Source organism: Calidris pugnax, unplaced genomic scaffold (genome assembly GCF_001431845.1).
Source record: "Calidris pugnax isolate Ruff unplaced genomic scaffold, ASM143184v1 scaffold37, whole genome shotgun sequence".
Taxonomy (NCBI): domain Eukaryota; kingdom Metazoa; phylum Chordata; class Aves; order Charadriiformes; family Scolopacidae; genus Calidris; species Calidris pugnax.
Window position 1 is genome coordinate 1,528,223 of NW_015090816.1, and position 11,896 is coordinate 1,540,118.

The 11,896-nt window shown below is 43.7% G+C and overlaps 1 protein-coding gene across 1 annotated transcript in view; it reads right to left on the reverse strand.

Moving 5' to 3' along the window:
- The window catches only part of MAP3K13 (mitogen-activated protein kinase kinase kinase 13), a 140,718-nt gene extending 129,167 nt beyond the window's left edge, over window positions 1-11,551 (reverse strand). Inside the window, exons 1-2 of the mRNA XM_014939697.1 lie at window positions 11,522-11,551; window positions 2,587-2,703 (exon numbers count right to left, since the gene is read on the reverse strand). The gene's annotated coding sequence lies outside the window, so the exon portion shown is untranslated. The remainder of the gene's footprint in view (window positions 1-2,586; window positions 2,704-11,521) is intronic.
- Window positions 11,552-11,896: the final 345 nt, after the last annotated feature.

Genomic DNA, 11,896 nt, shown 5'->3' on the forward strand with positions numbered 1-11,896 from the left:
AGTTCTTTCTAATATCTAATCTAAATCTCCCCTGCCCCAACTTCAGACCATTTCCTCTGGTCTTGTCGTTCGTCCTTTGGGAGAAGAGGCCAACACCTGCCTCTCTACACCCTCCTTTCAGGGAGTTGTAGAGGGCAATGAGGTCTCCCCTCGGCCTCCTCTTCTCCAAACTAAACATTCCCAGTTCCCTCAGCCTCTCCTCGTGTGACTTGTTCTCCAGGCCCCTCCCCAGCTTGGTGGCTCTCCTCTGGACACGCTCCAGCACCTCAATGTCCTTCTTGTGGTGAGGGGCCCTCCTGCAGACACCTCCTGCTCCTGTAACAGCTCTGGAGGCCGTGTGCTCCGCTGCTCCCAGGGGAGGCCAGAGATGCGCTTCCTCCGGTGCCCTCTGTCCGGCAGGAGGGATGTGATCAGAGCAGGCACCAGCTCCAGCTTGCAGGCCATCTGGCAAACCATCTCTGATCAAGAGGAGGCTTGGAGCCAAGAATCAGTACCAACTGTTTTACTGGAAACATCTCCAAATATTTGCCAGCTACCGTTGAAAACACACCCTCTAACAAGGCTACTGGCTCCAGTGGAGGTCTCTCTCTACAACCGCACACCGGGAGAAGAACCTGCACTGACAAAATCTGCTGGGGTTGGGACAGGAGCTAAGAAATGAGCACATCAACAATAAGCAAGTACTCAGAGCAGACAGTATCAGGAATACCAACACTGCCTGATATTTACTTACTGACTCATACTGAGGAAGATTCCATCCATTTAGACTCACTGACCAGTAAATGAACAGGTAACACGAGAGCTTATGAAATCACTGGGAGCTCAGCTCTCCCTGACCTTAGAGAACAAAGAAGCCTCACAGAGGCAAAATACCTTCTTTTCACTCTCCCTGTTGTGCAATCTTTCTCCACAGATTAAAGCTGCACTTTTCACAAGATGCAAAAGCAGAAGAAAAAGGAGAGAGCAAAAGAAAGATGAGGTATTTCTGTTCATCCATATCAACAGAAAAATAAAGACTTCATCAGATTAAATATTTCCGAGTGAAATTCCCTAGTTTTCAAGCTTCTTCCAGTAAAAGGTAACTTTTACGGATAACATCTTTACCTTCAAAATATCCTTCATCCACACATGAACAGCTTGTGGTATAACTACAGACTTCTGCAATCATTCAGACATCACAAGAACATTTTAGTATTGGAGATTATTATACAGATAGCTATTTGTGCAGGATTCAGAGGCTGCACTTAAAATATCCTTCCCTCCTTTTCCCATCCTTTTATGCAAAATCATGCAGATTATACCAAACAGCACAAATGGAGGAGAACAGCATTTCCAGTTACAAGTCTTTTGCTCCTCAAGCAGTAAGGCCCCCTGACACTGTATCCCCTCCTATCTCTGTTAGAGGCTCATCAGCACCACCACATATGCAAATATTTAAGAAACTCAGGTGGATAATGAGACACAGCTTTAAATCTGCAAAAAAAGCCATGGGAAAACCGAGTTCAGTGTAAGCTCAATTTCTACCAAGCCTTTTTTCCTCACACTGAAAAGCATTTGTGTGCAAGAAGCCTGAGATTCCAACACTGGACATGGTGGAACAATTTCTGTGCAGACAGAACCACAATTGACAGCCACCTAGACCTATTTTTCACCACTTACACTCCACTATTAGCTTGGTGTTCATAGGTGCTAGGTTGTTCATACCAAAAAATAGAAAAATTATTTATCAATAAAGTAACCACCAGAAAAGCAAATTTATTAGCTTGATTAAAATAAGAACTAATGCTACTAAGCATTAATTAGGCTTACGTAGGCTCATGGCTTCCTTTTATATGTTATTTATTAAAGTGACAGTAAAGTCTAAACCCAGATATTTTAAACCTTAACTATTTGTCTCAGAAATCCTAGTTTTATTTCAATGTTGAGTGCAAGGTTGAGTTTATGTGACATTTTCCATTTTGATTTCTGTTATTAAAGGATTTTAAAACAGTATTGTACGGTCACTGCCTACAGCCCTAAGGGGCTGAGTACAAAAATAACATAAAAGATACCACAAACTCTACAAAATATAATTTTGATTTAATTTCATTCAAGCACTATGTTCTTACTTTGGGGAAATTAATTTACCATCTTTGATAGCAAGCAGTCCTCTTCAGCTGCTCTGAACGCTGATAATATCATTTGAGGTACGACTGGAACAGAACTTGAAATTGCCTTACCTAATCTAATACATTCACCAAACTAAACAAAAGTTTGCCTTACAAACTTCACTTTCTCATCCTGCAAATAAAACACCTGCGTTTCCTCCACTCACCAAAAAAATATCCACTTTCCCAATGCTTCACCTCTTTCATGAAGCACTCCAGCTTTTTCAAGAGCTTCTAAATTACTGACAATTAATTGGGTTTGTGGAAAACATTACCTACTTCTACCTATTTCTCCCAATGTTTCCATAGCATGCATAGGAAGCCCAGAGAGGCAGCTGCACACTAAGCTGAAATGAGGACAGATCTATCTTTGGGAAGACTGACGGTCAACGCCCAAGACATTAGGGCAGCCCATCTGTCATATATCAAATCTACTCACCTTCAAGACATGTTAGTTTCCAGTAGAAAAGCGTGAATAGGCTCATTTTGGAAGATGTAATGGTCCATCAGTTTTTGTCGTTAAGTCTCTTTGCTCTTCCTCTCAGAAACTGGTACTCTGGAGATATAAAAAGAACTTCAATTTAAAATACAGCTCTCAGATAAGGAAACTACGTTACACCAGCATTACATGTTTCCCCACCTTTTACTGAGCACGCTGAAAAGGTCACCCGAGGCCTCCACTCACTGAATTACTATGTTGCCTTATCTCCAAGAAGGCTGTAAGGGCTTCTTTCTTACCCCTGCGACCTTCACAGCTTTACTATCTCCATGACAGTAGCATATTGGGAATTTATCCTAAAGATTGGGAATGGGGAAGTGACTTATTTAAAGTCATACCAATGCCAGAACTGAGAATCACACTCTGTTATCCAAAGTCCCTTCTCACCTTGTCTGCTACATTTTACATACTGACATATATTTACTACACTTTGGTTTATCTCAAAAGCACTGAACTTCTCTGCTGAACTTTGGCAAGGTCCCCTCAATAATAGATTAGCTTCCTTAACCTCATTAGAGGCACTTGGTTCCAGCTGTGCAGCACAACCAGGGTGCTTCTTAGCCTGCTCGGGTTCTGAGGAGTTTGATATATGTTTGGAAAATAAAGGCTGAAAAGGCAAAGCAAAAGCCCTGGGATTGTAAATGAGCAAATGCCACATTAGAAACAAATTCCCTAGGAGGCCCATCTTGCAGCCAAAATAATTAGATCACTAGCAAGAATCATCCCAAGTAGATAAATGGTGTGTTGCAAGATTAACCAAGGTCATGTTCTCTTATAGCCAGCTTTTCATAAAGATTCCTCCCCTGAAAACTTAACCCTAGGGCTCCATCCAAATTAAGAAATTCATTGGTGATGTCCATCAGCACAAACTGAATCAAAGCAGGCTATAGCCTGTCAAGGGCTGACCGCCCAAGGAAAGGCCATATGCCTTCTAAGTGTGAGAAATCCACATTTCAGAGCCACCTAGACTCTGTGACTGCCGCTGCTGGGTGCTCAGAGATAACTGCCAACTCATTAAAATTCAACATTAAAAGTTTATTAAATATGCAAACATTAATGGAATTGGACTAGCAGCTACTTAGGCAGATAAAATTTCAACACAGCATGTCCTGCAGTCATTGCTTATCAATATTCTGTCCTTTTGGAAGTGTCCCTGATGCTACTCAAGGCAGTAAAACCCTCCATCTCTTTTAGGTTACTCAGGTCACTCTCAAGGTTCCCACTAGCCAGGAAGTGCAGGAAAACACAGCTACTTGCCAATAATTACAGCTCAGTATATATTATCCATCTTCACTTTCACACTCAACTGCTTGTGATGTATAGTCTCCACAAGATTTTTTTTTCCCCCTCTTTTGGCCATATCTGCAGGGCAAGACCCACACCTCTTTGCAGGCTCATGGGTTTGCATATACCCCAAATTCCCAGCTCTTGTCAACTTGCTGCTGGAGTTTGAAAGAACTACAAAGAGATAAAGTGTAGGATATCATATAAACAATATAGATCAAAGAACACCAGCCACTTAAAAGCAACTCTTCTGTAACTCCAGATACAATGTGTGTGCAGAGCTCTGCTTGGAGCTGTCTAAAAACAGAGTCCTTCACGCAAACGGCAATCTCTGTACATTTTGCTCCACAAAATGCAATTTCATTCCTGGATGACTCTGCAAAGTCCCAGTGCTCCAGAATATCATATAAACAGTATAGATTAAAGAACACCAGCCACTTAAAAGCAACTCTTCTGTAACTCCAGATACAATGTGTGTGCAGAGCTCTGCTTGGAGCTACTCATTTGGAGCTGTCTAAAAAGAGAGTCCTTCATGCAAATGGAAATCTCTGTACATTTTGCTCCACAAAATGCAATTTCATTCCTGGATGACTCTGCAAAGTCCCAGTGCTCCATGAGTATCTCAACAAACCTCCAGGTTTTTGCTGTAGAGTGACATCATACTTGGAAGTGTTCTTCACTAATACTATCAGCATAATCCGAGCGAGCCTGGAGGGGGAAAGGAGGACAAGGAATCTCTCTCATCACACAGAGCATAAACAAGCTCCTAAGAGTCCCTAATGCACCTCCAAGTGACTCTGGCAATAGCCTCACTCTCTCAGTAGTAGCTTCAAAGAACATCTGGAAGATTCAGTCCTCTAATTATGGAACAAAAAAAGTCTCTCAACACACAAGTGTGGTATAGAGGACCTCTGCCATGGAGATGTGAGGTTTCAGAAAAAAGACTGAAATGAAATCTTAGGGAGCAACCTGGAAAAAACATGAGTTAGCAGGGAAGAAGAGAAATCACCCTGTATGAGGTACCGTGTCCTTCAAAGAAAACACTGAACTCATTGAGCACAAGGAGGGGAAACTGGCCATTTGGCAGAGCAGGTTCTTTCCTACCATCTTTCCAGGTACTGCTGACAGCCTCGTACTGGAGAAGGGTGAGCTGTTGTAAATGTCAAGAGCTACCCAGCACCCAGCCTGTGCAATGCAACATGAATCTGAAGTTACGGTTTTCTTTCAGTCCTGCAATCCTAAGGGCCTCCCACAAAACAGGCAGAAGGTTCCAGGCTGCCTCGGCCAGGAAGGAATCATCAAAATTACCCATCCAGCCTTCATCTGATGCAACGAGGCATCACGTGTTGCAGAACCTTGAGTGGCAGCCAATTTGGGGTCAGACAAACAATAAACTCCCACTCCTTGAAGCAGGAAGGCTGGGGTTAGTTTTGAATGTTTCAAAACAGAATTGTCAGTTCCTGTTGGAAATGAAGGCAAAGGGATCGACTTCAAGGCAATCCAGTTTCTGAAGAGGACACTGACCAAATCGCAGGCTCAGAAGCTGGGGAATGATCTTTGCTGCTTCAGTGTGTTCCCAACCACAGGAAAGCAGACAGCTGACCAGCAAGCCCAAGGCACTGCTTCCAAGACCAACTGTTCCCTGACAAAGCAAAGGAAAACCTGTAGAAATTCTTGCGTCTCTTTGGCACATCATGACTCCTCTTTTTGTTGCAATTTGTACATTATTCTGGCTTTAGACACGGGGGGAAAATGACTCTGCAAACACTCCCTATGGCTCCAAGAGCTAGAAGGCTTCTATACAGATATCTCAGTGGACTGCCTAGCTGGCAGTCTTCCTGAGCTCCTGCACTTGACCACACTCACCATGAGAGCACATCAAACCAGTTAACCAGCACCAGTATCTCCTCCCGTCACAGGCAGGCAGGTACCTCAAAACTCCAGCACATTGGGCCTTGAGGAATGAATGTATATAACCCATTGAAAGAGCACTCACTCTACTTGTAAGTGAACCAGGAAAGTCAAAGTACTCCGTGTCAGCCATGCTAACCTTCACATCAGAAGATAGGAAGAGAGAGAAGTCCTCCCAGCAATCCTATGACTAAAGTGCCTTTCAAACATTCTCCTTCCCAACGGGGTATCTTAATGCCGCCGAGCAACACTGCGAACCCTGCATTCAGGTTGTTGTAAGGAAAACAGGTAGAAAACAAATTATGTTAAGGAAAAGTCAGAAATCAATCAGCTACCTGCTGAGCTCCACGGCACCCCCAGCATGAGAGCCCAGCACTCTCTTTTCTCCCCCTCCACCAACATCCATGTGCTTGGCTGATCTGAGGCCAGCAGCAGCGCTGGGTACACAGCACCAGGGGGAAAACGCTCTTCAGTGTGCCCAGGTGGCCAAGAAAGCCAATGGCACTCTGGCACTCTTCAAGGGATACCCAAGTAGTCAAGAAATAGGGAGGGATATAACTGAGAGGAAACTTCATCCCCTTCAGCACTAAACTGTCCTGCCACAGACCAAAGGCCAAAACTGTAGTGGCCACAGCACCAGGCACCAAGTGAGAGAGTGAGAATACAACCTGACAGGACAGGCTGGCACAGTGATCCAGAGCTGTGGTTCTCCGGGACACTGACCTTTATCTATGAGTCGTAGGGCAAATCTCTTGAGCTAAGACAGGAGCAGCCATGGCTCCCAAGTCTCCAAAAGGTGGACAAGGTGTTTCCTGGAAACAATAACAAACCAACAGAGTAAAATGAGAATACCCAAGTAGTCAAGAAGGGAGGGATATAACTGAGAGGAAACTTCATCCCCTTCAGCACTAAACTGTCCTGCCACAGACCAAAGGCCAAAACTGTAGTGGCCACAGCACCAGGCACCAAGTGAGAGAGTGAGAATACAACCTGACAGGACAGGCTGGCACAGTGATCCAGAGCTGTGGTTCTCCGGGACACTGACCTTTATCTATGAGTCGTAGGGCAAATCTCTTGAGCTAAGACAGGAGCAGCCATGGCTCCCAAGTCTCCAAAAGGTGGACAAGGTGTTTCCTGGAAACAATAACAAACCAACAGAGTAAAATGAATGTTTTCTCACCAACTTGCCGCTGGATGACCCTGCTAACACCCCTTTGCAGAAGAGAAGAAACCTCTCTGCCAGGATGGCCACCGAGTGCTGAGCCAGCAGAGTGCCACCAAAGCTGACAGTGCTCCACTCCTCTCTGCTGCGTGCTGAGGTTAGACAGGCTGAGCACCTTCTCCCCCAGGGAGCTCCAAAAATAGCACATGCCAACCCGACAGAGCCTACGCCTGAATAAACCACGGCAGAGGTCTTTGTTCACAGCTCCCACCACAGCAGTACCCTCACCCAGGAGATGGATGCAAGGAGAAATGTAGGCCACACATGCAGAGAAAAAGAGATCTCCAGACTTCAAAGGCATCATAGATCTCATTTTCAGAGTCAGGAGATGAATAGCCTTTAAAATAGCCTGCGAGTGCCGGGGTACAGCTCAATGTGAGCCAGACGGGCTAAGGGGAAAAACTCGCTTCATTGAAAAGTTAAAAAGGTTTGGGTTTTTTTTTTTCCCCTCACTAAATTGCCTGATGAATCATTAAAGAATAATCTTTGTGATGTAACTATTCAGACTTACACAAAGAATCCCAGTAATTAGCTCTTGAAGTAATCCTCTGACCACCATCTGGAGTTCAGCCTAAATTGACCTCAGTCACACCAAACAGCCACACATCTTTGAAACACACCTGAAAATGAGTCACACCACAACAATACATCCACAAAGTGGAAAAATTTGATAGGAATGCTAAAAACCTGAACAAACTTTTACTCCCCAGGCTCTTCACAGAGAACTCAATAAATGCACATTCCGGAATATGCAGAGAAGGAGAAAGGAGCAATTCCTGCCCATCGCAGTTAAGGAAATGGTTTCAAAATGAGTAAATAAAAAGGCAGGACTTATCAACCCAATCCTATATCTAAACCAAAATGTTTCTTCCATCAAAACCTTCGTTTATAGCAAACCAAGTTGACACACCACATATTCAAACTTCTTCCAGTAAAAATCTTCCTAGAACTAGATTCTGACAGTAAACTAGACTTACCAAAGATACAAAATAACTTATTCCCCCACCCACGTTATCAACAGCTCAAAATAACTCACTATTAAAGAATGCAGAAATTCCTTCACCTAACGAACCTTAGATGACTGGCTGGTTTTGGTGGGGTTTTTTTGCTAACAACCTCCTAATTAGCTTGAAACTCCTATTCCCCACAAAGTCTTAGATGCCTCCCACCTACAAAGCCTCTTACCTCAAGAAAAAATGAGTTTTCTTTAATATGTGTTTAATCTCTGTGTTGCATGCTGAGCTCCCCACAGCAAAGTATTCAAGAATGAGACAGGCCACATCACCAAGGAACAAAATGTATCTAGTCAGTTCCAAAGGCATTCCTCTATCTTCAACAAAGTTCAGCAACCAGATTTTAGGCCTTTGTAAGAAAGTCCACGACAGCAAGGGAAGAGACATGAAGCCAGCCAAAAACACCTAACCAGTCAGGTGTAGTGCTATTTGAAAGTGAATCTTTGCAAGAAGGAGAGATGTTTATTTTCAATCAATCGTGTGTATATAAAACACAAAGAGCCTTCTGTCCTGGGAGGAACGGTCCCAGAGGTGAGACCTCCTGGCACCTGGCCTACAGAATCTTATAGAATCACAGAACGGTTAGAGTTGGAAGGGACCTTAAAGATCATCCAATTCCAGCCCCCTGCCCTGGGCAGGGACACCTCCCACCAGACCAGGTTGCTCCAAGCCCCGTCCAGCCTGGCCTTGAACCCCTCCAGGGATGGGGCAGCCACAGCTTCTCTGGGCAACCTGGTTTCAGTGTCTCACCACCCTCACACCAAAGAATTTCTTTCTCGTATCCAATCTAAATCTCCCCTCTTTCAGTTTAAAACCATTACCCCCTGTCCTATCACTACATTCCCTGATCAAGAGTCCCTCCCCAGCTCTCCTGTAGCTCCTTCAGGTACTGGAAGGCTGCTCTAAGGTCTCCCTGGAGCCTTCTCTTCTCCAGGCTGAACAAGCCCAACTCTCTCAGCCTTTTTTCTTCCAGCTAAAGGTATGTTTAAGTATAAATAAGAGCAAGATTAGAAAGAATCACCAGATTTGGCACCAATGATGAGACCCCAAATTCTTGTCATTTCACAGTCTACAGAGAGACAGAGAAGGACTGTCACCAGAGACAGAGAAGGACTGTCACCACCCCCAGGTACAAGCTTAATTAATTACCTCCTCACACCGCGCTGCAGAGACCACCAACACTGAGTGGGAGTGTACTACAGGAAGGTTTATGCTTATGTAGTTAAAGACTATGCCACAAGAAAACACTAACATTTTTTTACATCTTTATTTCACACTTTTCTTTAAATGGTATTTTAATTAATTTTTATCTTCCACAGAGGCAAGAAAGAGACAGAGGAATTAACACCACGTTTAATCAGTTACCAGCATCACCCTGCGATCGTTACCTGCTTCTGTGCACAGCCAGTTTTTCAGGTGGCAGTTTTAAGTTGTCATTATCTTTGCCACGCTACCTTTCTCCTGACCAAAGTCCTATACAGCAAGTCAATATTTAACATAAGCACTGAGACACAACACGCTGCTGAGAACCACCTATAGTATTTGATATAGTAACTTATTAAATCTTACACTGCCTTTTCTAACACAGGGCAATTTCTCTTCTTTATGAGAAGTTGTAAAAATCAATTCTACAAGGAGAGCAGTTAGATTCAGCGTCAATATTTTTAATAAGGGACCTAGGACAAAAGGTTTCTGTGAAAGAAGTTCTAAATAATATGATGTGCACAGAGCAGAACAGGCTCAAGACAGGGGCCGGAGTCACAGCCCAAAAATCATCTAAAACTAAACCCCACCGAGTTCTGTGAATTCGTCTCTTTTTCAAGAAGTAGGATTTTAACACTGCAATTAAGCCATTAAACTATGTCTCAAAGGCTTATATAAAACTCTTGGACACTACAAAGAAAAATACTTATTCTCCACTATATATCTGCATAAAAGCTGCTGTACTAACGTAGACTTTAGAATAATAAAATAGACAAAAGACTAATTTTTTTCAGGCAGATTGTTCTTAGTCTTAGTGAAGCTAATCAAACAGTTTACATCCAAAACAAATCATTTGCATGCCTCTGATGTAAATAAAGTTTTGCTAAGTCTCATGTTTTATCATCTTTTTGGACAGAGACCTTTCTGATGTCAGAAACAGCTACTAAAATACAGTTCAGACCAAAACTGAGCAACTGAGAGCAAATTTTGTTTACTACATGTTTCAATTTTTTATCCACCTGTTTTTTGTGCCTAGACATGATTTCTTTATTTACTGCTAATACTCCCATCTCTACATCTAGCAACAACTGCTTCTGTTCCCTGCAAGTGAACATCTCTTTTAGCAGTGATACCAGGGGAGTTACTGCTGATAATCAGCACAGTTATATTTCTAAAAACCCTCCACTTCTACATTTGTAACCCTCCACATGTATTGGTTTGGTCATCCCCCAAAAGTAAATTTTTTTTTTTTTAGAAAGCAAAATTTAAAATATTTCTACAGTAAAAGAGTGGAGGGGAAGGCTGAGAATATTAGCCACATCATGAAATAAGGAGACAGAAAGTATTACACAGTTTTCATCTAAAAAGAAATACCAAAACTAACCAGAAACAAACCAACCAGAAACAAACCAACCAGAAACCCCACCAAAACAAAACCCAAACCACAAACCCTCAGCCAGCTCACCTAGCCGTCCAGGGAAGTGCAGCCTCAGGGAACACTTTCACAAGCAGCTTAACTGATTTTGATGCATGACACTGCCTGACTGGGCGGACCTGCCGTTCCCTGCTACAGACACTACCAGCATTAGAAGAGACGCACAGCCAGCTCCCTCATTTCACTTTCTGTACGGTGCTAATTGCTGCCCAGATTGGCAGATGAATCCAGCCAACCACACAACCGCTTACACCTACCCACAAGAGGCAACGGAAACTGACGAGCAGAGGGCTGGAAAAAAGGTGCAGGGGGTCATCCTTTTCAACAGTAATATAATTTTAAATCTTGCAATTCCACGCTTATTGATGCATCTGGTTACCCTGAAAATATAAGCTCTCACATCTCAAATGCCTCCTTGGAGCAATCAGAACAGGACTCAGATCTGTCTCAGAGGGAACCCAGAAAGTATTTTCTCTTTATTTTTCCACTCTGAGAATGAGATCAGCACGGTAAGACCAGTCTATCTCTGAACCAGTAAAACCAGAGGATCAAAGAACAACTGCAAACGATGGCACGACAAGGTCTTAGCAGCTTCCAGCAGCAAAACTCCCCCATAGCTCAAATGAGAAAGGGGGCTGACAGGTTCCTCTCCGTTTTCTCTAAAAGTTTTATTTGCATTGTACTACGTTTGCAAGCGTCACTTAGATCCAACCCCATCCATTTTGCAAAAATAAGCCCGAGGTGCTAGATTCTGCCTCCTCTCTCTATACGAAAGCTTCCTTCAGTTTTAAGCACTGCATTTCTTACCAATTATCATTTTATTCGGCAACGCCAAAGGGAGTCCAAGCAAAGCCTCCAACAAAACCCACCCCCTTCTTCCAAACTTCGGCCGGATGGGAGAAGCAGCGAAATTGCCAGGCTTTATTCTACCGAATAAGGCACAAAACCGAGGAAACCTGTGGTGATTTTTTGATATTTTTTGTGGGATTTCTCAGCAGCCCGAGCCAGGGATTAGGACTAAGACACCGCAGCCTTCCCTCGGCAACGACATTTACCTACACGCTTCCTCCCGGGAGATAAACACCCTGAGGGTGTGAAAACGGGCATTACCGACACCCGGCTGACCAACTACCAACCACCCCTCAGGGCCCGGTGGCCGTCCTGAGGGGGGCCCAAGCCCGG